At 38.6% G+C, this 24515-nt stretch overlaps 1 non-coding gene across 1 annotated transcript; it reads left to right on the top strand.

Annotated features, from left to right (window-relative positions):
* Window positions 1-1023: 1023 nt before the first annotated feature.
* On the top strand, window positions 1024-1131 carry LOC130971356 (small nucleolar RNA R71). Its single transcript, XR_009082579.1, has one exon. It is a non-coding gene; the product is annotated as a small nucleolar RNA R71 (small nucleolar RNA).
* Window positions 1132-24515: the final 23384 nt, after the last annotated feature.

The raw sequence follows: 24515 nt of genomic DNA, 5'->3' as shown, positions 1-24515 counted from the left end.
CATTACCAAACAACTTGGCATTCAGCTCCATGATGGCTCCTAGATATTGGGCAACTCGCTCTTCAGTTACATCTTCATCCTCTTCAGAGGAAGAATAGTTCTCAGAGCTCATGAATGGCAGAAGGAAGTTTAATGGAATTTCTATGGTCTCTATATGAGTCTCAGATTCCTTTAATGGAATTCCTTTCTGTCTGGAGGACGTCCCATGAGGTCTTCCTCATTGGGATTCATGTCCTCCCCTTCCTCTTTGGATTCAGCCATTTTGATTATATCAATGGCCTTGCACTCTCTTTTTGGATTCTCTTCTGTATTGCTTGGGAGAGTACTAGGAGGAGTTTCAGTGATTTTCTTACTCAGCTGGCCCACTTGTGCCTCCAAGTTTCTAATGGAGGACCTTGTTTCATTCATGAAACTTAAAGTGGCCTTAGATAGATCAGAGACTATTTTTGCTAAGTTAGAGGGGCTCTGCTCAGAATTCTCTGTCTGTTGTTGAGAAGATGATGGAAAAGGCTTGCTATTGCTAAACATGTTTCTTCCACCATTGTTATTATTGAAGCCTTGCTTCTGTGGATCCTTCCATGAAAAATTTGGATGATTTCTCCATGAAGGGTTATAGGTGTTGCCAAAGGCTTCACCCATGTAATTTACCTCTACCATTGCAGGGTTCTCAGGATCATAAGCTTCTTCTTTAGAAGATGCTTCTTTAGTACTGTTGGATGCATTTTGCTATCCATTCAGACTCTGAGAAATCATGTTGACTTGCTGAGTTAACATTTTATTCTGAGCCAATATGGCATTCAGAGCATCAATTTCAAGAACTCTCCTCTTCTGAGGCATCCCATTACTCACAGGATTCCTCTTAGAGGTGTACATGAATTGGTTATTTGCAACCATGTCAATGAGTTCTTGAGCTTCTGCAGGCATTTTCTTTAGGTGAATGAATCCACCTGCAGAATGGTCCAGTGACATCTTAGAGAACTCAGATAGACCATCATAGAATATATCCAAAATGGTTCACTCTGAAAGCATGTCAGAAGGACACTTTTTGGTCAACTGCTTGTATCTTTCCCAAGCTTCATAGAGGGATTCACCATCTTTTTGCCTGAAGGTCTGAACATCCACTCTAAGCTTGCTCAGCTTTTGAGGAGGAAAGAACTTGGCCAAGAAGACCGTGACCAGCTTATCCCAAGAGTCCAGGCTATCTTTAGGTTATGAGTTCAACCATGTTCTAGCTCTGTCTCTTACAGCAAAAGGGTAAAGCATGAGCCTGTAGACTTCAGGATCTACTCCATTGGTCTTAACAGTATCACAAAAACTCAGTTAAAAACTGATAGGGATCTTCTGATGGAAGTCCATGAAATTTGTAGTTCTATTGCATTAGAGCAACTAGTTGAGGCTTTAGCTCAAAATTGTTTACTCCAATTACAGGGATTGAGATGCTTCTTCCATAAAAATTGGAAGTAGGTGTAGTATAATCACCAAGCATCCTCCTTGCGCCTCCACCATTGTTATTGGGTTCGGCCATGTCTTCTTTTTCGAGATTCTTTGTAAGATTTTCTCTGGATTGTTGTGCGTTAGCTTCTCTTAGCTTATTCTTCAGAGTCCTTTCAGGTTTAGGATCTGCTTCAACAAGAATGTCCTTGTCCTTGCCCCTGCTCATATGAAAAAGAAGAAAACAGAAAAGAAAGAGGAATCCTCTATGTTACAGTATAGAGATTCTTTTATGTGAGTAGAAGAAGAAAAGAATAGAAGAAGGAGGAGAAAAATTCGAACACAAAAGGAGAAGAGAGGGTTCAAATTTTTAGATGAATAGAAGTGTTAGTAAATGAATAAATAAATAGAATGAGGTGAAAGAGAGGAGTTTTCGAAAATTGTTTTTGAAAAATAGTTAGTGATTTTTGAAAATTAAGAGAAGAAATAAAATTAAAACTAGAATTTAAAACAATTAGTTAAATAAAAAGATTTTTGAAAAAAAGAGAGAGGTGATTTTCGAAAATTAGAGAGAGAAAAGTAGTTAGGTGGTTTTGAAAAAGATAAGAAATAGTAAAACAAACAAAAAGTCAATTAGTTAGTTGAAAAGGATTTGAACATCAATTTTGAAAAGATAAGGAGTTAGAAAATATTTTTGAAATCAATTTTGAAAAAGATATGATTTGAAAAAGATATGTTTGAAAAGATATGATTGAAAAGAGATAAGATTTTGAAATTTATTTTGAAAAAGATTTGAAAAAAGAATTTTAGAAAGATTTGATTTTTAAAATTAAAATTGATTACTTGACTAACAAGAAACTAAAAGATATGATTCTAGAATTTAAAGATTGGACCTTTCTTAACAAGAAAGTAACAAACTTCAAATTTTTGAATCAATCACATTAATTGTTAGTAAAGTTTTCGAAATTTTGAAATGAAATTAAGAAAAAGATTTTGAAATTACTTTTTAAAATTTTTGAAAAATAATAAGAAAAATGAAAAAGATTTGATTTTTGAAAAAGATTTTGAAAAGATAGGATTTTTAAAATTGAAATCTTGACTTGACTAACAAGAAAAAACTTATTTTAAAAATTTTTGACTAAGTCAACCCAAAGATTTCGAAAATTATGAGTAAAATAAGAAAAATATATTTTTTTATTTTTGAATTTTTAATGAGGAGAGAGAAAAACACAAAAATGACTCAAAACATGAAAATTTTGGATTAAAACACATGATGCATGCAAGAACACTATGAATGTCAAGATGAACACTAAGAACACTTTGAAGATCAAGATGAACATCAAGACTTATTTTTGAAAAATTTTCAAGAAAAGAAAAACATGCAAGATACCAAACTTAGAAATTTTTCATGCTTAGACACTATGAATGCAAAAATGCATATGAAAAACAACAAAAGACACAAAACAAGAAAATATGAAGATCAAACAAGAAGACTTACCGAGAACAACTTGAAGATCATGAAGAACACCATGCATGAATTTTTCGAAAAAATGCATACATTTTAAAAACATGCAATTGACACCAAACTTAAAAATTGACACTAGACTCAAACAAGAAACACAAAATATTTTTGGTTTTTATAATTTTATTAATTTTTTTGGATTTTTTTTCAAAAATTTCTTTTTGAAAAAACAAAGGAAAATAAATAAAAAATTTTGAAAGATTTTTGAAAACTTTTTGAAAAGAAAATAAGAAGAAAATTACCTAATCTGAGCAACAAGATGAACCGTCAGTTGTCCAAACTCAAACAATCCCCGGCAACGGCGCCAAAAACTTGGTGCACGAAATTGTGATCTCAATGGCGCCAACAACTTGGTACGCACAATTGTAATATCACTCTTTTTCACAACTTCGCATAACTAACCAGCAAGTGCACTGGGTCATCCAAGTAATAAACCTTACGTGAGTAAGGGTCGATCCCACGGAGATTGTTGGTATGAAGCAAGCTATGGTCATCTTGTAAATCTCAGTCAGTCAGATTCTAATGGTTATAATGGTTTTCGAATATAAAGATAAATAAAGCATAAAATAAAGATAGAGATACTTATGTAATTCATTGGTGGGAATTTCAGATAAGCGTGTAAGGATACTGTGTTCCTTCTGAATCTCCGCTTTCCTACTACTTTCATCCAATCATTCTTACTCCTTTCTATGACAAGCTGTATGTAGGGCGTCACCGTTGTCAATGGCTACTTCCCATCCTCTCAGTGAAAATGGTCCAAATGCGCTGTCACAGTACGGCAAATCATCTGTCGGTTCTCGATCATGTCGAAATAGGATCCATTGATCCTTTTGCGTCTGTCACTACACCCAACACTTGTGAGTTTGAAGCTCGTCATAGTCATCCCATCCCAGATCCTACTCGGAATACCACAGACAAGGTTAAGACTTTCTGGATCTCAAGAATGCTGCCAATGGATTCTAGCTTGTACCACGAAGACTCTGATCTCACAGAATGGGAGGCTCAGTTGTCAGGTAAGGCAAACATGCGTTGTGGATCAGGAATCCAAGAGATACACACTCTAGCTTTCGCAGGTAGAACGGAAGTGTTTGTCAGGCACGCGTTCATAAGTGAGAATGGTGATGAGTATCACGGATCATCACATTCATCAGGTTGAAGTGCGAATGAATATCTTAGAATAAGAATAAGCATGAATTGAATAGAAAACAGTAGTACTTGCATTAATACTCAAGGAACAACAGAGCTCCACACCTTAATCTATGGTGTGTAGAAACTCCACCGTTGAAGATACATAAGAACAAGGTCTAGGCATGGCCGAGAGGCCAGCCTCCAAAACGTGATCAAAGGATTAAAAGATAATCCAAAGATGATCAAAAGATAATCCAAAGATGTCTAATACAATAGTAAAAAGTTCTATTTATACTAGACTAGTTACTAGGGTTTACAGAAATAAGTCTAATTGCAGAAATCCACTTCCGGGGCCCACTTTGGTGTGTGCTTGGGCTGAGCTTGAGCTTTACACATGCAGAGGCTTCTCTTGGGGTTAAAGACCAAGTTGTAACGTGTTTTTGGCGTTTAACTCTGGTTTGTGACGTGTTTCTGGCGTTTTACTCCAGAATGCAGCATGAAACTGGCGTTCATCGTCTAAACTCGAATAAAGTATAGACTATTATATATTGCTGGAAAGCCCTGGATGTCTCTTTTCCAACGCAATTGAGAACGCGCCATTTGGAGTTTTGTAGTTCTAGAAAATTCATTTCGAGTGCAGGGTGGTCAGAATCCAACAGCATCAGCAGTCCTTTGTCAGCCTCCTATCAGATTTTTGCTCAGGTCCCTCAATTTTAGCCAAAAAATACCTGAAATCACAAAAAAAAACATACAAACTCATAGTAAAGTCCAAAAATTTGAATTTTGCATAAAAACTAATAAAAACATCCCTAAAAGTAGCTAGATCTTACTAAAAGCTACCTAAAAACAATGCCAAAAAGCGTATAACTTATCCGCTCATCAATAAGCTCTGCCTTAGAGCCACAAGAAGAAGAAGCACTAATTCAAGTGCTTAAGACACATAGTACTGCCCTTGGGTGGACTATAAGTGACCTTAAGGGTATCAGCCCGGCCTGATGCATGCACAAAATCCTGCTGGAAGATAACACCAAACCAGTGGTGCAACTACAAAGGCGACTGACTCTGGCTATGAAGGAAGTAGTGCAGAAGAAAGTCACTAAGCTCTATAAGGCTGGGATCATTTATCCCATTTCTAATAGCCCCTAGTTGAGCCTTGTCTAAGTTGTTCCTAAGAAGGGAGGCATGATAGTGGTTCATAAAGAAAATAATGAGTTGATCCCCAAAAAGAACAGTTACAGGGTAGCATATGTGCATTAACTATAGAAGACTCAATGATGCCACCAGGAAGGATCATTTTCCTTTACCATTTATTGACCAAATGCTAGAAAGACTAGCAGGGCATACTTTTTATTGTTTCCTGGATGGATATTCCGGGTACAATCAAATAGCAGTGGATCCACAGGATCAAGAGAAGACAGCATTCACATGCCCATCTGGCGTGTTTGCCTACAGGTGAATGCCATTTGGCCTGTGCAATGCACCTGCCACTTTTCAGAGATGTATGTTATCCATCTTCTCTGATATGGTAGAGAAGTTCCTTGAAGTGTTCATGGATGACTTCTTTGTTTTTGGAGACTCATTTGACTCCTGCCTTGATCATCTGGCCCTAGTTCTGAAAAGATGCCAAGAGACAAACCTAGTTCTAAACTGGGAGAAATGCCACTTCATGGTAACTGAAGGCATTGTTCTCGGACATCGGATCTCAAACAAGGGGATAGAAGTAGATCAAGCTAAGGTGGAAGTGATTGAACGATTGCCTCCTCCTACTAATGTTAAGGCAATCAGAAGTTTCCTAGGACATGCAGAATTTTACAAGAGATTCATAAAAGATTTTTCTAAAATCACAAAACCCCTGTGTAATCTCTTAGCCACCGATGTTCTATTTCTCTTTGACCAAGAATGCTTGCATGCCTTTGAAACCCTAAAAGCCAAGCTTGTCACTGCTCCTATCATCTCTGCACCTAACTGGGACTTGCCATTTGAACTTATGTGTGATGCCAGTGACCATGCCATTGCGCAGTTTTGAGGAAGAGACATGACAAGCTTTTGCATGTCAATTATTATGCTAGTCGTGTACTAAATGATGCGCAGAAGAATTACACTACTACAAAAAAGGAGCTACTTGCATTGGTTTATGCCATTAACAAGTTCAGATCCTACCTAGTAGTATCTATGGTCATTATCTATACTGACCATGCCACTCTAAAGTATCTTCTCACTAAGCAGGACTCTAAGCCTAGACTCATAAGATGGGTATTACTCCTGCAACAGTTTGATATAGAAATTAGAGATAGAAAGGGCACAGAAAATCAAGTGGCTGACCACTTGTCTAGGATTGAACCAGTAGCAGGGACTTCTCCTCTCTCCACTAACATATCTGAATATTTTCCAGATGAGCAACTTTATGCCATCCAGACAGCACCTTGGTTTGCAGAAATTGCAATCTACAAGGCTATAAGGTTCATTCCCAAGGAGTTTAACAGGCAGCAAGCCTGGAAACTCATACATGATGCAAAATACTACTTGTGGGATGAGCCATATCTCTTTAAGAGATGCTCAGATGGAATAATCCGACGGTGTGTGTCTGAGGAAGAGGCACAGAGAATCCTATGGCATTGCCATGGCTTAGACTATGGAGGACATTTTGGAGGTGAGCGGGCAGCCACCAAGGTTCTCCAAAGTGGCTTTTATTGGCCTACTCTCTTTAAGGACTCTAAAGAGTTTGTCTGTAAGTGTGATAGTTGCCAAAGGGTTGGCAATCTCCCTCATGGTCATGGCATGCCTTAGCAAGGAATCCTAGAGATTGAGTTGTTTGATGTATAGGATATAGATTTCATGGGACCCTACCCACCTTCATACCCAAACACTTACGTCCTTGTGGCAGTAGACTATGTGTCTAAATGGTTTGAAGCAATAGCAACACCCACTAATGGCACCAGAGTAGTAATAAAGTTCCTCTAAAAGAACATCTTCAGCAGATTTGGTGTCCCTAGGACACTAATTAGTGATGGAGGTACTCATTTCTGTAACAGACAGCTGGATTCTGTCTTAAGCCGTTACGGAGTTCGCCATAGAGTAGCAACACCGTATCATCCCCAAACAAATGGGCAAGCTGAAGTCTCAAATAGAGAACTAAAGCGAATCTTAGAGAGGACAATAAGCGCCAATAGAAAGGATTGGGCTAGAAAGCTTGATGATGCTCTGTGGGCATACAGAACAGCTTTCAAAACCCCCATTGGAACTTTACCATATCAGCTGGTATATGGGAAATCCTATCATTCGCCAGTGGAACTAGAACACAAGGCCTATTGGGCTACTAAATTCCTCAACCTTGATGCTAATGCAGCAGGAGAGAAACGGATGCTTCAACTAAATGAGTTGGATGAATTCTGCTTAGGTGCATTTAAAAATGCAAGGATCTATAAGGAAAAAGAAAAAAGGTGGCATGACAAGAAAATATCTTCCAAAGTCTTTGAACAAGGACAGAAGGTCATACTCTTCAACTCAAGACCCAAATTATTTCCTGGAAAACTCAAATCTCATTGGAAGGGATCTTATGTGATTACTAGTGTATCACCTTATGGGCACATAGAACTTCAAGGTAAAGATCCTAAAAATAGGTTCACTGTTAATGGACAGAGTTAAACATTACCTTGAAGGAGATATAAAGCTAGGAAACTCAACACTGGTACTAAGTTAAGTATAGTGAAGTCCAACTAAAGACATTAAAAAAGCACTTGTTGGGAGGCAACCCAACCATATTTATTATTTATGTTTTCTATAATTTAATTTTGTTTTTCTAGTTATTTTCTGTAGGGTCATCATCATGTGCAGCAGTCAGAACAGAGATAAAAATGTTAAGCAGTAAAAACAGAACACTCTGGATGGAGTGTTACTGGCGTTGAACGCCAGTCAGGGAGCACAGGCTGGGCGTTCAACGCCCCCAATGGGCAGCATAGCTGGTGTTGAACGCCAGCCAGGGAGCAGACACTGGGCGTTCAATGCCAATATAGAGGGTAGGGATTCTTAAATTCCTAGCCTCTCAGGACCACTGGGTCCCACAACATCTTCCCCATTAGTCATATTTACTTGAGGACGAGCAAAACTCTTAAGTTTGGTGTTGCAAAAGCTTTACTTTTTGACTTCTACTACTCCTGCAAAGAGCCATGAAGGAAGAACAACAAAGACAAAGGCATGACATTGAAGAGATCAAGCACCACATTGGATCCTCAAGGAGGAGTACTAGCCGCCACCATTAAAGGTGGATTCATTCTCTTTATCTCTTTTTCTTTTGCTATTTTTCTAGTTTCTATTATATTTTTCTGTCTGTTCTCTTGTTCTTGTTGCATGATCATTTGCATTTATGTCTTAAAGTTGTAAACGTTCCATATGTCTCTCACCTTACTTAAAATAAAATTTTATTTGAAAAGAATTGAGAGATACATGAATTTTAAGTTATATAATAAGAATAGTTTAATTATTTTGATGTGGTGGGATTGCTTTTGTTTTCTAAATGTATGAATAAACAGTGCATATTTGAAGTTGAAATTTATGAATGTTGGCTTTTGAAAGAATGATGATAACAGAAAAATATTATTGGTAATCTGAAAAATCCAAAAATTGATTCTTGAAGCAAGAAAAAGCAGCAAAAAGAAAAAGAAAAAGCATGTTGCAATAAAAGAAAAAAATTTAATATACATGCGAAAAAAAAGAAGAGAAAAATCCATTACTGCCCAAAAATGAAGGAAAAGGAAGACAGATTGAAAAAATCAATAACCCTTTAAACCAAAAGGCAAGGGTAAAAGGATCCAAGGCTTTGAGCATCAATGGGTAGGAGGACCTAAAGGAATAAAATCCTGGCCTAAGCGGCTCAATCAAGCTGTCCCTAACCATGTGCTTGTGGGTGAAGGTGTCAAGTGAAAAGCTTGAGACTGAGCGGTTATAGTCGTGATCCAAAGCAAAAAGAGTGTGCTTAAGAACTCTAGAAACCTCTATCTGGGGATTCTAGCAAAGCTGAATCACAAAGTGCTTAGGGTCACGACCAAGACTTTAAAAGCTATGTTCAAGAATAAAAAAGAACTAAACTAGGAGAGTTAATAATATCATATGGATTCTAAGTTCCTAAAGAGACCAACATTTCTGAGTTTCAATGGGTAGTGAGATGCCAAAACTATTCAGAAGCAAAAAGTTACTAAGTCCTGCTCATCTAATTGAAACTGAGTTTCATTGGAAACTTTAAAATTTACTGTATCTTAATTTTCTTTATATCTGACGAACGGATTTTTGTGTGGTCTAGAATTTCACAAATAAATTCTCGTTGAAAGTATAGCTTCTAAAACAACAAGAATCCTTTCGTACAAAAGATTGTTTGTCACGAGTAACAAACCCCTAATAAAATTGATAACCAAAGTATTTAAATCTCGGGTCGTCTCTCAAGGAATTGCAGGGAGGTGTGCTTGTAATTGGTTATGAAAAAGTATCTTTTTGGGATTTTTTAAGATAAGAAGCAAGAATAGTAAATGGCAAAAGGAATAAACTAATAACTAGAAAAGCTCTTGGCAAGGTATGAGAACTGGGTGTCCTATCCTAGTTATCCTTATCAATTGTGATAAGAATTGTCCATTGTTTCCACTTGGTCACCCTCTAACCACAAAGGTGCATCAAGTGGATAAATCAAGTATTTTGTCAAGTACTTTGAGGGCATAACATAAAAACATAGAAAAGCAATAAGAGATAATAAAATCCAAACAATCAATTGCATTAATATTGAAATTAAATCTAACATTAAAAGTTCACAAACTAAAATAATAATGAGTAATCAATAAGAATAGAAGAGAAATCCTAAATCCTAAAACCTAGAGAGAGGAGAGAGCCCCTCTCTCTAAAAACTACATCTAAAACCTAAATTGTGTGAATGAGAAGTTGTGTGATTGAATGAATCTGATTCCCCCACTCTGCAGCTTCTATTCTGTGTTTTCTGGGCCAAAATTGGGTCAAAAACAGCCCAGAAATCGCTCTACGTCCAGCACATGGCTCTGTCACGCGTACGCGTGGATTGAACTTTCACCAAGTCACGCGTACGCGTGATCCATGCGTATGCGTGATCCACGCGTGCGCATCACCTAACAGCACGGAAACTATGGCAAGTTATATATCGTTGCGAAGCCCGAGATGTTAGCTTCCCAACGCAACTAAAACTGCCTCATTTAGACCTCTGTAGCTCATGTTATGGTCGATTGAGTGTGAAGAGGTCAGGGCTGACAGCTTTGCAGTTCCTTCAGCTTCTTGTATTCCTTGCACTTTTACATGCTTCCTTTCCATCCTCTACACCTTTCCTGCCCGGTAATCTCTGAAAATACTTAACACACATATCAAGGCATTGAATGGTAATGAGGGAGGATTAAAATTAGCTAAATTAAGACCAAAGAAACATGTTTTCAATCATAGCACAAAATCAGGAAGGAAAATGTAAAACATGAGAATTCAATGAATAAGTGTGAGATTAGTGGATAAAATCCACTCAATGAAGCATAAGATGTGGTACGAAATGGTGGTGCATCAAATCTCCCCACACTTAAACATTAGCATGTCCTCATGCTAAGCTCAAGAGAAGTTATAAAAGTGAAGGCAAAATGGTAGAACTTATGTAATGCAACCTATCTATATGAATGGAACTATATGCAAAAAAAAAATGATTCTACCTACTTGGTTAAAAGTAAATAAACCTTTCAAGAAGAAATATGAATTGGATTTCACTAATTCAAATCATAAAATGAAGTACAAATAAACTTGTAGAAGAAAATAGCTCATGAAAGTCGGGAACAAAGAATCGAGTATCGAACCCTCACCGGAAGTGTATACACTCTAATCACTCAAGTGTTTAAGGTTTGATTCTCTCAATTCTCTACTAATCTTGCTTTCTAAGCCTTGCTCTTCATCTAACAATCAACAAAAATTTAATGCACAAATACACATATTAAGAGGTCTTTTTAGGGTTGTAATGGGGTTAGGGTCAAGGTAGGATTGTATTTGATTGAGTGAACTAAAATCTGAATCATTAATTAACCTAAACTTTCCACCTAACTTAAGACAATCCATGTAATTATAATGCAAGATCTAACTACCCATTAACCATGTTTTTCACATATTCATGCATCCCAAATTGAGTACAATTCTTATGCATTGCTACCATTTACTTTGGGGCATTTTGTCCCACTTTTTATTTATTTGCTATTTTCTTTTTCTTTTTCTTTTTTTTTTTCTTTTCTTTTGTTTTATTTTTTTTTTCTCAATGCATATGATTAAAGTATTGAATGCTATGTGCTAAACATTCTTTGCACATTTTATTTTTTTCAAGAATATACAACACCCAATTCTCAAACCAAACATTTTCAATCCCAATTTCTCCACACTTAATTTGTGAGCACTCTCACTAGTCTAAGCTAACCAAGGATTCAAATCAGGGACATTATTATTTTTCGCTTAGAGTTAATGATGTGCTAAAAATAAAGAACAAATGGGGTAAAATAGGCTCAACTCTGGTTTGCAAAGGATAATGAAAGGGTAAGGCCATATGGGTATGTAAGCTAAGTGAAACAAGGCCTCAATCATATAAGTATATGCATACATTAAACCATGGAAATATAGAATCAAGCAAGATATAGATCACAATTTTAGAGAGAACGACACACACCAAAATAGAATATTGGTTGATAAAATGCAACCAATTAAATAGGCTCAAAATCTCACTGGTTTTGTGTGTTCGAGCTCCAAAACCATGTTCCAAAATAAAATTTCTTCAAACAAGCTTAATAAAAATTTTAATTCAAATTAGTGAAATGCTTTCAAAAGTTTCTTGAAAAAGAAGACATCACTTCAACCAAGTAGTACATAAATGCAAGCATCTAACTAACTATGCAATATATTATGCAATGCAACAACTAACTACAAGGAAGAATAAAAATTGGTGTTGAACAGAAAGTAACTAACCCATTGAAGTCGGTATCGATCTTCTCACACTTAAAGATTGCACCATCCTTGGTGCATGCAGAGATGTGCAAGTGGATAGGAGTTGTAAGCTACAACTGCTGCTCTTTCTCAAAAGAATGTGCATATGGACTTGTTTGTCTCCCCATTCAGAAGCTTTCCCTTTCCTTTCTCGATGGCCATTCTGAAAGAAGAGAAAAAGGAAGAAAAGTAACCCAGAAATAAAGATAAGGAAACAAATAGAATATGGGTGGGTTGATACCAAATAATGAGGATCTCAATTACATGGTAGCTACAACATGCAAGTGAGAAAATAGTAGAAGCAAAGGGCATATAAATAGTGCAAAAATTAATAATGGGGAAGAGAGTGTGGGTAATGAAAGACAATATAGGTGCATATCAATGCAAATAGAATACGAGTATCATAAAAATTAGCATTGACTTACAAGTAATATCACCCAACAGTATAAAATAACTCATGAAGTACCAAAATAATGTAAGGAAAGATGCAACAGTTGAATAAGAACATGTAACACCAATGGTAAAATAGGAAATCAGAAAAAAAGGGATAAGAATATGAATAAAGTTAAAATGCAATGAAGGAAAGTATGCAAATGCAATATGTAAAAGAGAAGGAAAGAGAATAAGGATGAGAAGGAAGTAAGAAAGAAGGAGGAGAGAACAAGAAGGGAGAGAAGAAAGAAGGAGAAGGGAATCTGCGAAACAACGCGAAAGCGTCGCTCACACATACACGTGGGTGAGCAGAAATCCAAGCGACGTGTAAGCGTCGGTCACGCGTACGCGTGACCACTGGTTGTGCTAAACGCACAATACCAGCACCAAGGCAGCACAACTTTCGATCAAATCACTCATTGACGCCGATTTTCCATCCAAGAGTACACATCGCTAACGCTTACGCGTGGGTTGACTAAAATATGGGTGATGCGCATGCGTCGGCCACGCGTACATGTGGGTTGGCTCGTGCGCAAAGCACCCTTTCTGCACAGCTCCCGCGTAACCTTCTGTAAGGTTTAGCGTCGCATGTGATGCGTGCGCGTGGTTCACGCGCACGCGTGGAACACGCTTTCTTCTTCTTTTATTTTAAATGCAGAATGCAAAATGCAGAATGCAAGATGTAGATGATTATGCAAAAATTATGAATGAGTACTGTGAAAAACAAAATAAAATAAAACTAGGAATGAAAAGGGACAATTACACCATGGTGGGTTGTCTCCCACCTAGCACTTTTAGTTAAAGTCCTTAAGTTGGACATTCGAGGAGCCCCTTGTCATGGTGGCTTGTGCTTGTACTGATCCTTGAATCCCCACCAATGTTTGCAATTCCAATAGCCTCCGGGATCCCAAATTAGGCGCATACAGCCATCAAGCAATCTAAAGTAGGTGACAAGGCCCCAAGAGTGTTGATTTCTAGAATGAATTCTGGGGTCCCAAACCTTGCTTTTGCACCCATCTTTGTGTTGATCACCATTGTTCCAACCAGGTGACAAGCAATTTGAATTCTCACTAAAGCGGCCAAACAACTTCCTAGACCCATGCAATCGAGCTCTACACTAACCTTGGCGTTTAAACTTTGAGCACACAACCATATTGAACCTTGCTTGACAGTTCCTCCCACTGACCATCTTCCTCTTACTCTTAATGCCACAAAGAGCTCTAAGTTGACCATCCATCTCCAGTAAGCCATATTCAAGTGGGAAAGTAAAGGTCAAGAATAAGAATTTTACCCACTTGAATGTTGTATTGGATGGTAATGGCTTTGGAAGAGGTGTTTCCAATGATTGTGCAAGCTCCACTCCCTTGTGCTATTCCTTGACAACTTCCACCTCTTTGTAAGCTTCTTCAATTTCAACATCTTCCTCTTGGTAGCTTTCTTCCAATTTAATCTCTTCTTCATTGCTTACCAAGGGCATGGGAGGTTGTGCTTCTTCTTGAATCACCATCTCTTGATCAACCTCTTCCAAGTCTTCAACCATGATATGCCTTGGAGGTTGTACACCCTCCTGAACCTCAAATTCACACGTCTTGGAAGGAGGCTTTATGACTTGAGTTTCCCGTGGAGATTCCGCATCTCCTAAGTCTGCAACCACTTCTTCTTCTGTGATAATTTTGGCTTTCTCCATGATGAGCGGATAATTTATACGCTTTTTGGCATTATTTTTAGTATGTTTTTAGTATGTTTTAGTTAGTTTTTAGTATATTTTTATTAGTTTTTAGTTAAAATTCACTTTTCTGGACTTTACTATGAGTTTGTGTGTTTTTCTGTGATTTCAGGTATTTTCTGGCTGAAATTGAGGGACCTGAGCAAAAATCTGATTCAGAGACTGAAAAGGACTGCAGATGCTGTTGGATTCTGACCTCCCTGCACTCGAAGTAGATTTTCTGGAGCTACAGATGCTCAATTAGCGCGCTCTCAATGACGTTGGAAAGTAGACATCCTGCGCTTTCCAGCAATGTATAATAGTCCATACTTTCCCGAGATTTTATGGCCGAAACCGGCGTTCCAAATCAGCTCAAAACTGCCCGGCGTTAAATGCCGGAACTGGCACAAGAATGGGAGTTAAACGCCCAAAATGGCACAAAAGCTGGCATTTAACTCCAAGAAAAGTCTCTACACATGAAAGCTTCAATGCTCAGCTCAAGCACACACCAAGTGGGCCCGGAAGTGGATTTTTATGTAATTTACTCATCTTTGTAAACCCTAGGCTACTAGTTCTCTGCATATAGGACCTTTTACTATTGTATTCTCATCTTTGGACGTCTAGTTCTTAGATCATCTTGGTAGCTATCTTTGAGTAGTTTTATGCTATCTTAGATCATTGGGAGGCTGGCCATTCGGCCATGCCTAGACCTTGTTCTTATGTATTTTCAACGGTGGAGTTTCTACACACCATAGATTAAGGTGTGGAGCTCTGCTGTACCTCGAGTATTAATGCAATTACTATTGTTCTTCTAATCAATTCAGCTTGTTCTTGTTCTAAGATATCACTTGTTCCTCAACTTGATGAATGTGATGATCCGTGACACTCATCATCATTCTCACCTATAAACGTGTGCCTGACAACTACCTCCGTTCTACCTTAGATTGAGTGGATATCTCTTGGATCCCTTAATCAGAATCTTCGTGGTATAAGCTAGAATTGATGGCGGCATTCAAGAGAATCTAGAAGGTCTAAACCTTGTCTGTGGTATTCTGAGTAGGATTCAATGATTGAATGACTGTGACGAGCTTCAAACTCCTGAAGGCTGGGCGTTAGTGACAGACGCAAAAGAATCAATGGATTCTATTCCAACCTGATTGAGAACCGACAGATGATTAGCCGTGCCGTGACAGGGTGCGTTGAACATTTTCACTAAGAGGACGGGACTGTAGCCACTGACAACGGTGATGCCCAACATACAGCTTGCCATGGAAAGGAGTAAGAAGGATTGGATGAAGACAGTAGGAAAGCAGAGAGATGGAAGGGACAAAGCATCTCCATACGCTTATCTGAAATTCTCACCAATGCATTACATAAGTATCTCTATCTTTACTTTATGCTTTATTCATATATCATCCATAACCATTTGAATCTGGCTGACTGAGATTTACAAGATGACCATAGCTTGCTTCATACCAACAATCTCCGTGGTATCGACCCTTACTCGCGTAAGGTTTATTACTTGGACGACCCAGTGCACTTGCTGGTTAGTTGTGCGAAGTTGTGATAAAGAGTTGAGATTGCAATTGAGCGTACCATGTTGATGGCGCCATTGATGATCACAATTTCGTGCACCAAGCTTTTGGCACCGTTGCCGGGGATTGTTGAGTTTGGACAACTGACGGTTCATCTTGTTGCTTAGATTAGGTATTTTTCAGAGTTCTTAAGAATGAATTTTAGTGTTTAAAGGTGATGTTCTTATCATCACCAAAGCTGATTGATTCTCATCAATTTAGCTCTTGAATGTAATGTCATGCTGAAGCTTGGCTAGCCATGTCTAATCCCTTTAGACTAAAGCTTTAGACTAACATTGCATGATTCTTGGAATTCTCATTAAGAATTTTGATACCTTTATTTTCTTTTCCACTTAATTTTCGAAAAATCCAAAAAAATTACAAAATCATAAAAACCAAAAATATTTTATGTTTCTTGTTGAGTCTAGTGTCTCATGTTAAGTTTGGTGTTAATTGTATGTTTCTGTTCTTCTTGCATTCATTCATGTGTCTTCATTAATTTTCAAGTTGTTCTTGATGATTTCCTTGTTCTGATCTTTAAATTCTCTTGTCTTGTATGTTTTGTTGTTTTTTTATATGCATTCTCATTTTGTTAGTGTCAGTAGTATACAAACTTCTAAGTTTGGTGTCTTGCATGCATTGTTATTTGATTTTAGTTGCATTTTGATTATTCCTCATTATTAAAAATCCAAAATTATTTTTAATTTGTGTCTTTTCAAGTCAATAATACAAAGAATTGAAGATTCAGAACATACAGCAGAGGAATTACACAGAAAAAGCTGGGTGTTCAAAACGCCCAGTGAGGAAGGCAAACTGGCGTTTAAACGCCAGCCAGGGTGCCTGGCTGGGCGTTTAACGCCCAAAAGGGTAGTGTTTTGGGCGTTAAACGCCAGAATGTGCACCATTCTGGGCGTTTAACGCCAGGATGGCACAAGAGGGAAGATTTTGTTTTTAATGCAAATTTTTTTTTCAAGTTTTCAAAATTTTTCAAAATCAAATATTTTTCAAATCATATCTTTTCAATCATATGTTTTCAAAATCAATTTCTTTCCTTTTTCAAAAATACTTGCTAACAATTAATGATTTGATTCAACATTTCAGATATGTTGCCTTTTCTGTTGAGAAAGGTTTAATGTCTGAATCATATCTTTTCTTGTTAGTCAAGTCGTTGATTTTTAAAATCAAATCTTTTTAAATAGTTTTTCAAATCATATCTTCTAAATCATATCTTTTTAAAACTAGATCTTTTCAATTATATCTTTTTAATCACATCTTTTTCAAAATAGTTTTCAATCATATCTTTTTGATTTCTAATTTCAAAATCTTTTTCAAAAATCACTTTATTTCTTTCCCAATCTTATTTTTCGAAAATCAAATACTATTTTTTTAAAATTTTTTTAATTCACTTGAATTTTCGAAAATTTCTTCCCCTCTTCTCACATCCTTCTATTTATGGACTAACACTCCTCCTCAATGCACAATTCGAACTCCATCATACTTGATAAGTTCGAATTCTTCTACCTCTTCCTTCTATTTTTCTTTTCCTCTGACACCTCAAGGAATCTCTATACTGTGACATAGAGGATTCCATATTTTCTTGTTCCCTTCTCTTTCATATGAGCAGGAGCAAAGACAAAGCATTCTTGTTGAGGCTGACCCTGAACCTGAAAGGACCTTGAAGCGAAAGCTAAGAGAAGCTAAAGCACAACTCTCTGTAGAGGACCTAATAGAAATCTTCAAAGAAGAAGAACCCATGGCAGCCGAAAACAACAACAATGCCAACAATGCAAGGAAGGTGCTGGGTGACTTTACTGCACCTACTCCCGACTTCTATGGGAGAAGCATCTCTATCCCTGCCATTGGAGCAAACAACTTTGAGCTTAAGCCTCAATTAGTTTCTCTAATGCAACAGAATTACAAGTTCCATGGACTTCCATTGGAAGATCCTCATCAGTTTTTAGCTGAATTCTTGCAAATCTGTGACACTGTCAAGACCAATGGGGTTGACCCTGAGGTCTACAGACTTATGCTATTCCCTTTTGCTGTAAGAGACAGAGCTAGGATATGGTTGGACTCACAATCTAAAGAAAGCCTGAACTCTTGGGAAAAGCTAGTCAATGCCTTCTTGGCAAAGTTCTTTCCACCTCAAAAATTGTGTAAGCTTAGAGTGGAAGTCCAAACCTTCAGACAGAAGGAAGGAGAATCCCTCTATGAAGCTTGGGAAAGATACAAACAATTGATCAGAAAGTGTCCCTCTGACATACTTTTTGAATGGAGCATCATAGGTATTTTCTATGATGGTCTGTCTGAACTGTCCAAGATGTCATTGGATAGCTCTGCTGGAGGATCTCTTCATCTGAAGAAGACGCCTACAGAAGCTCAAGAACTGATTAAAATGGTTGCAAATAACCAATTCATGTACACTTCTGAAAGGAATCCTGTGAACAATGGGACGAATCAGAAGAAAGGAGTTCTTGAGATTGACACTCTGAATGCCATACTGGCTCAGAACAAAATATTGACTCAGCAAGTCAATTTGATTTCTCAAAGTCTGTCTGGAAAGCAAGCTGCGCCAGGCAGTACTAAGGACGCTTCATTTGAAGAAGAAGCTTATGATCCTGAGAACCCTTCAATGGAAGAGGTGAATTACATGGGAGAACCCTATGGAAACACCTATAATTCTTCATGGAGAAATCATCCAAATCTCTCATGGAAGGATCAACAGAGACCTCAACAAGGTTTCAACAACAATAATGGTGGAAGAAACAAGTTTAGCAATGGCAAGCCTTTTCCATCATCTTCTCAGCAACAGACAGAGAATTCTAAGCAGAACCACTCTGACTTAGCAACCATGGTCTCTGATCTAATCAAAACTACTCAAAGTTTCATGACTGAAACAAGGTCCTCCATTAGGAATTTGGAGGCATAAGTGGGTCAGCTGAGCAAGAAAATTACTGAACTCCCTCCTAGTACTCTTCCAAGCAATACAGAAGAGAATCCAAAAGGAGAATGCAAGGCCATTAACATGACCTACATGGCCGAACTTGGAGAGGAGGAAGAGGCAGTGAACGCCACTGAGGAAGACCTCAATGGACGTCCACTGGCCTCCAATGAGTTCCCTAATGAGGAACCATGGGAATTTGAGGCTCACACTGAGACCATAAAGATTCCATTGGATTTACTTCTGCCATTCATGAGCTCTGATGAGTATTCTTCCTCTGAAGAGGATGAGTATGTCACTGAAGAGCAAGTTGCTAAATACCTTGGAGCAATCATGAAGCTAAATGACAAGTTATTTGGTAATGAGACTTGGGAGGATGAACCCCCTTTGCTCACCAAAGAACTGGATGACTTGTCTAGGCAGAAATTACCTCAAAAGAGACAAGATCCTGGGAAGTTTTCAATACCTTGTACCATAGACACCATGACCTTTAAGAAGGCTCTGTGTGACCTAGGGTCAAGTATAAACCTCATGCCTCTCTCTGTAATGGAGAAGCTAGGGATCTTTGAGGTACAAGCTGCAAGAATCTCACTAGAGATGGCAGACAATTCAAGAAAACAAGCTCATGGACTTGTAGAGGATGTTCTGGTAAAGATTGAAGACCATTACATCCCTGCTGATTTCATAGTCCTAGAGACTGGAAAGTGCATGGATGAATCCATCATCCTTGGCAGACCCTTCCTAGCCACAGCAAAGGCTGTGATTGATGTGGACAGAGGAGAATTGATCATTCAAGTGAATGAAGAATCCTTTGTGTTTAAGGCTCAAGGATATCCCTCTGTCACCATGGAGAGGAAGCATGAAGAGCTTCTCTCAAAACAGAGTCAAACAGAGCCCCCACAGTCAAACTCTAAGTTTGGTGTTGGGAGGCCACAACCAAATTCTAAGTTTGGTGTTGAACCCCCACATTCAAACTCTAAGTTTAGTGTTGGGAGGTTCCAACATTGCTCTGAGTATCTGTGAGGCTCCATAAGAGCCCTCTGTCAAGCTACTGACATTAAAGAAGCGCTTGTTGGGAGGCAACCCAATGTTATAATTATCTATTTTCCTTTGTTATTTTATGTTTTCTGTAGGTTGATGATCATGAGAAGTCACAAAATCAGTTGAAAAAGCAAAAAGCAGAATGAAAAACAGAAAGAAAAATAGCACACCCTGGAGGAAGACCTTGCTGGCGTTTAAACGCCAATAAGGACAGCAAATGGGCGTTTAACGCCCAGTCTGGCACCATTCTGGGCGTTTAACGCTAGAAAGGGGCACCAGACTGGCGTTAAACGCCAGGAAAGGGCAAGAAGCTGGCGTTAAATGCCAGAAAGGGGCATCAGCCCGGCGTTTAACACCAGAATTGGCACAGAGAGCATTTTTGCTCACCACTTGGTGCAGGGATGACTTTTCCTTGACACCTCAGGATCTGTGGACCCCACAGGATCCCCACCTACCCCACCACCCTCTCTCTTCTTCACCCATTCACCAATCACCTCAACCACTCTTCCCCAAAAACCCCTCACCTATCAAATCCCATCTTTCTCTTCACCACTCACATACATCCTTCATAAAACCCCACCTACCTCACCATTCAAATTCAAACCACTTTCCTTCCTAAACCCACCCTCCCATAGCCGAACCCTACCCCTCTCTCCACCCCTATATAAACCCATCTTCACTCCTTCATTTTCACACACCCTAAACACTACTTCTCCCCCTTTGGCCGAACCACAAAGCCATCTCTATCTCCTCTATTTCTTCTTCTTCTACTCTTTTCTTTCATCTTTTGCTCGAGGATGAGCAAACCTTCTAAGTTTGGTGTGGTAAAAGTATTGCTTTTTGTTTTTTCATAACCATTTATGGCATCTAAGGCCGGAGAAACCTCTAGAAAGAGGAAAGGGAAGGCAAAAGCTTCCACCTCCGAGTCATGGGAGATGGAGAGATTCATCTCAAGGGTGCATCAAGACCACTTCTATGAAGTTGTGGCCTTGAAGAAGGTGATCCCCGAGGTCCCTTTCAAACTCAAAAAGAGTGAATATCCGGAGATCCGACATGAGATCCGAAGAAGAGGTTGGGAAGTTATTACCAACCCTATTCAACAAGTCGGAATCTTAATGGTTCAAGAGTTCTATGCCAATGCATGGATCACCAAGAACCATGATCAAAGTGTGAACCCGGACCCAAAGAGTTGGCTTAAAATAGTTCGGGGGAAATACTTAGATTTTAGTCCGGAAAATGTAAGGTTGGCATTCAACTTGCCCATGATGCAAGGAGATGAACACCCTTACACTAGAAGGGTCAACTTTGATCAAAGGTTGGACCAAGTCCTCATAGACATTTGTGAAGAGGGCGCTCAATGGAAGAGAGATTCAAGAGGGAAGCCGGTTCAACTAAGAAGGCATGACCTCAAGCCCGTGGCTAGGGGATGGTTGGAGTTTATCCAACGCTCAATCATTCCCACTAGCAACCGGTCCGAAGTTACTATAGGCCGGGCCATCATGATTCATAGCATCATGATTGAAGAGGAAGTAGAAGTTCATGAGGTTATAGCCCAAGAACTTTATAAGGTGGCGGACAAGTCCTCTACCTTGGCAAGGTTAGCCTTTCCTCATCTCATTTGTCACCTTTGTTATTCAGTTGGAATTGACATAGAGGGAGACATCCCCATTGATGAGGACAAGCCCATCACTAAGAAAAGGATGGAGCAAACAAGAGATCCCACTCATCATGAAATCCCTGAGATGCCTCAAGGGATGCACTTTCCTCCACAAAACTATTGGGAGCAAATCAACACCTCCCTAGGAGAATTGAGTTCCAACATGGGACAACTAAGGGTGGAGCACCAAGAACATTCCATTCTCCTCCATGAAATTAGAGAAGATCAAAGAATCATGAGAGAGGAGCAACAAAGGCAAGGAAGAGACATTGAGGAGCTCAAGCACTCCATAAGATCTTCAAGAGGAAGAACAAGCCACCATCACTAAGGTGGACCCGTTCTTTAATCTCCTTGTTCCTTATTTTCCTGTTTTTCGAATTTTCATGCTTATGTTTATCTATGTTTGTGTCTTATGATCATTAGTGTCTTAGTGTCTATGCCTTAAAGTTATGAATGTCCTATGAATCCATCACCTTTCTTAAATGAAAAATGTTCTTAATTGAAAAAGAGAAGAATTGCATGAATTTTAAATTTTATAACAGATTAATTATTTTGATGTGGTGGCAATACTTTTGTTTTCTGAATGTATGCTTAAACAGTGCATATGTCTTTTGAATTTGTTGTTCATGAATGTTGGCTCTTGAAAGAATGATGAAAAAGGAGACATGTTACTGAGGATCTGAAAAATCATAAAAATGATTCTTGAAGCAAGAAAAAGCAGTGAATATTCAAAAAAAAAGAGAGAAAAACAAAAAAAAAAGAGAAAGAGAAAAAGAAAAAGAAAAAATAAAGTTGTGATCCAAGGCAAAAAGAGTGTGCTTAAGAACCCTGGACACCTCTAATTGGGGACTCTAGCAAAGCTGAGTCACAATCTGAAAAGGTTCACCCAATTATGTGTTTGTGGCATGTATGTATCCGGTGGTAATATTGGAAGACAGAGTGCTTTGGGCCACGGCCAAGACTCATAAAGTAGCTGTGTTCAAGAATCATCATACTTAACTAGGAGAATCAATAACACTATCTGGATTCTGAGTTCCTATAGAAGCCAATCATTCTGAATTTCAAAGGATAAAGTGAGATGCCAAAACTGTTCAGAGGCAAAAAGCTAAAAGCTCCGCTCATCTAATTAATACTGATCTTCATAGATGTTTTTGGAATTCATTGCATATTCTCTTCTCTTTATCTTATTTGATTTTCAGTTGCTTGGGGACAAGCAACAATTTAATTTTGGTGTTGTGATGAGCGGATAATTTATATGCTTTTTGGCATTATTTTTAGTATGTTTTTAGTATGTTTTAGTTAGTTTTTAGTATATTTTTATTAGTTTTTAGTTAAAATTCACTTTTCTGGACTTTACTATGAGTTTGTGTGTTTTTCTGTGATTTCAGGTATTTTCTGGCTGAAATTGAGGGACCTGAGCAAAAATCTGATTCAGAGACTGAAAAGGACTGCAGATGCTGTTGGATTCTGACCTCCCTGCACTCGAAGTAGATTTTCTAGAGCTACAGAAGCCCAATTGGGGCGCTCTCAACGGCGTTGGAAAGTAGACATCCTGGGCTTTCCAGAAATGTATAATAGTCCATACTTTGCCCAAGATTTTATGGCCCAAACCGGCGTCCCAAATCAGCTCAAAACTGTCCGGCGTTAAACGCCGGAACTGGCACAAGAATGGGAGTTAAACGCCCAAACTGGCACAAAAGCTGGCATTTAACTCCAAGAAAAGTCTCTACACATAAAAGCTTCAATGCTCAGCCCAAGCACACACCAAGTGGGCCCAGAAGTGGATTTTTATGTAATTTACTCATCTTTGTAAACCCTAGGCTACTAGTTCTCTACATATAGGACCTTTTACTATTGTATTCTCATCTTTGGACGTCTAGTTCTTAGATCATCTTGGTAGCTATCTTTGAGTAGTTTTATGATATCTTAGATCATTGGGAGGCTGGCCATTCGGCCATGCCTAGACCTTGTTCTTATGTATTTTCAACGGTGGAGTTTCTATACACCATAGATTAAGGTGTGGAGCTCTGCTGTACCTCGAGTATTAATGCAATTACTATTGTTCTTCTAATCAATTCAGCTTGTTCTTGTTCTAAGATATCAACTTCTTCCTCAACTTGATGAATGTGATGATCCGTGACACTCATCATCATTCTCACCTATGAACGTGTGCCTGACAACCACCTCCGTTCTACCTTAGATTGAGTGGATATCTCTTGGATCCCTTAATCGGAATCTTCGTGGTATAAGCTAGAATTGATGGCGGCATTCAAGAGAATCTGAAAGGTCTAAACCTTGTCTGTGGTATTCTGAGTAGGATTCAATGATTGAATGACTGTGACGAGCTTCAAACTCCTGAAGGCTGGGCGTTAGTGACAGACGCAAAAGAATCAATGGATTCTATTCCAACCTGATTGAGAACCGACAGATGATTAGCCGTGCCATGACAGGGTGCGTTGAACATTTTCACTGAGAGGACAGGACTGTAACCACTGACAACGGTGATGCCCAACATACAGCTTGCCATGGAAAGGAGTAAAAAGGATTGGATGAAGACAGTAGGAAAGCAGAGAGACGGAAGGGACAAAGCATCTCCATACGCTTATCTGAAATTCTCACCAATGCATTACATAAGTATCTCTATCTTTACTTTATGCTTTATTCATATATCATCCATAACCATTTGAATCTGCCTGACTGAGATTTACAAGATGACCATAGCTTGCTTCATACCAACAATCTCTGTGGGATCGACCCTTACTCGCGTAAGGTTTATTACTTGGACGACCCAGTGCACTTGCTGGTTAGTTGTGTGAAGTTGTGATAAAGAGTTGAGATTGCAATTGAGTGTACCATGTTGATGGTGCCATTGATGATCACAATTTCGTGCACCACTCCACTTGCTCTAATACAAAATCAAACTCCTCCTTGATGACTTCCTTTCCATGACAACTCCCTTCAACTACTCCTTCATCTTCAAGGGTCTCTCCTACCTCCACCTTTAAGGCCTCATCTAGCTTCTTATGAAGTATGAATTCTCGAAGACGATCCCTTCTCTCTTGTTCCATGTCAATAGC

Source organism: Arachis stenosperma, chromosome 3 (assembly GCF_014773155.1).
Source record: "Arachis stenosperma cultivar V10309 chromosome 3, arast.V10309.gnm1.PFL2, whole genome shotgun sequence".
Lineage (NCBI taxonomy): Eukaryota > Viridiplantae > Streptophyta > Magnoliopsida > Fabales > Fabaceae > Arachis > Arachis stenosperma.
Note: the sequence above shows the minus strand (reverse complement) of the source record. Positions and strands in the feature narration are given on the sequence as shown.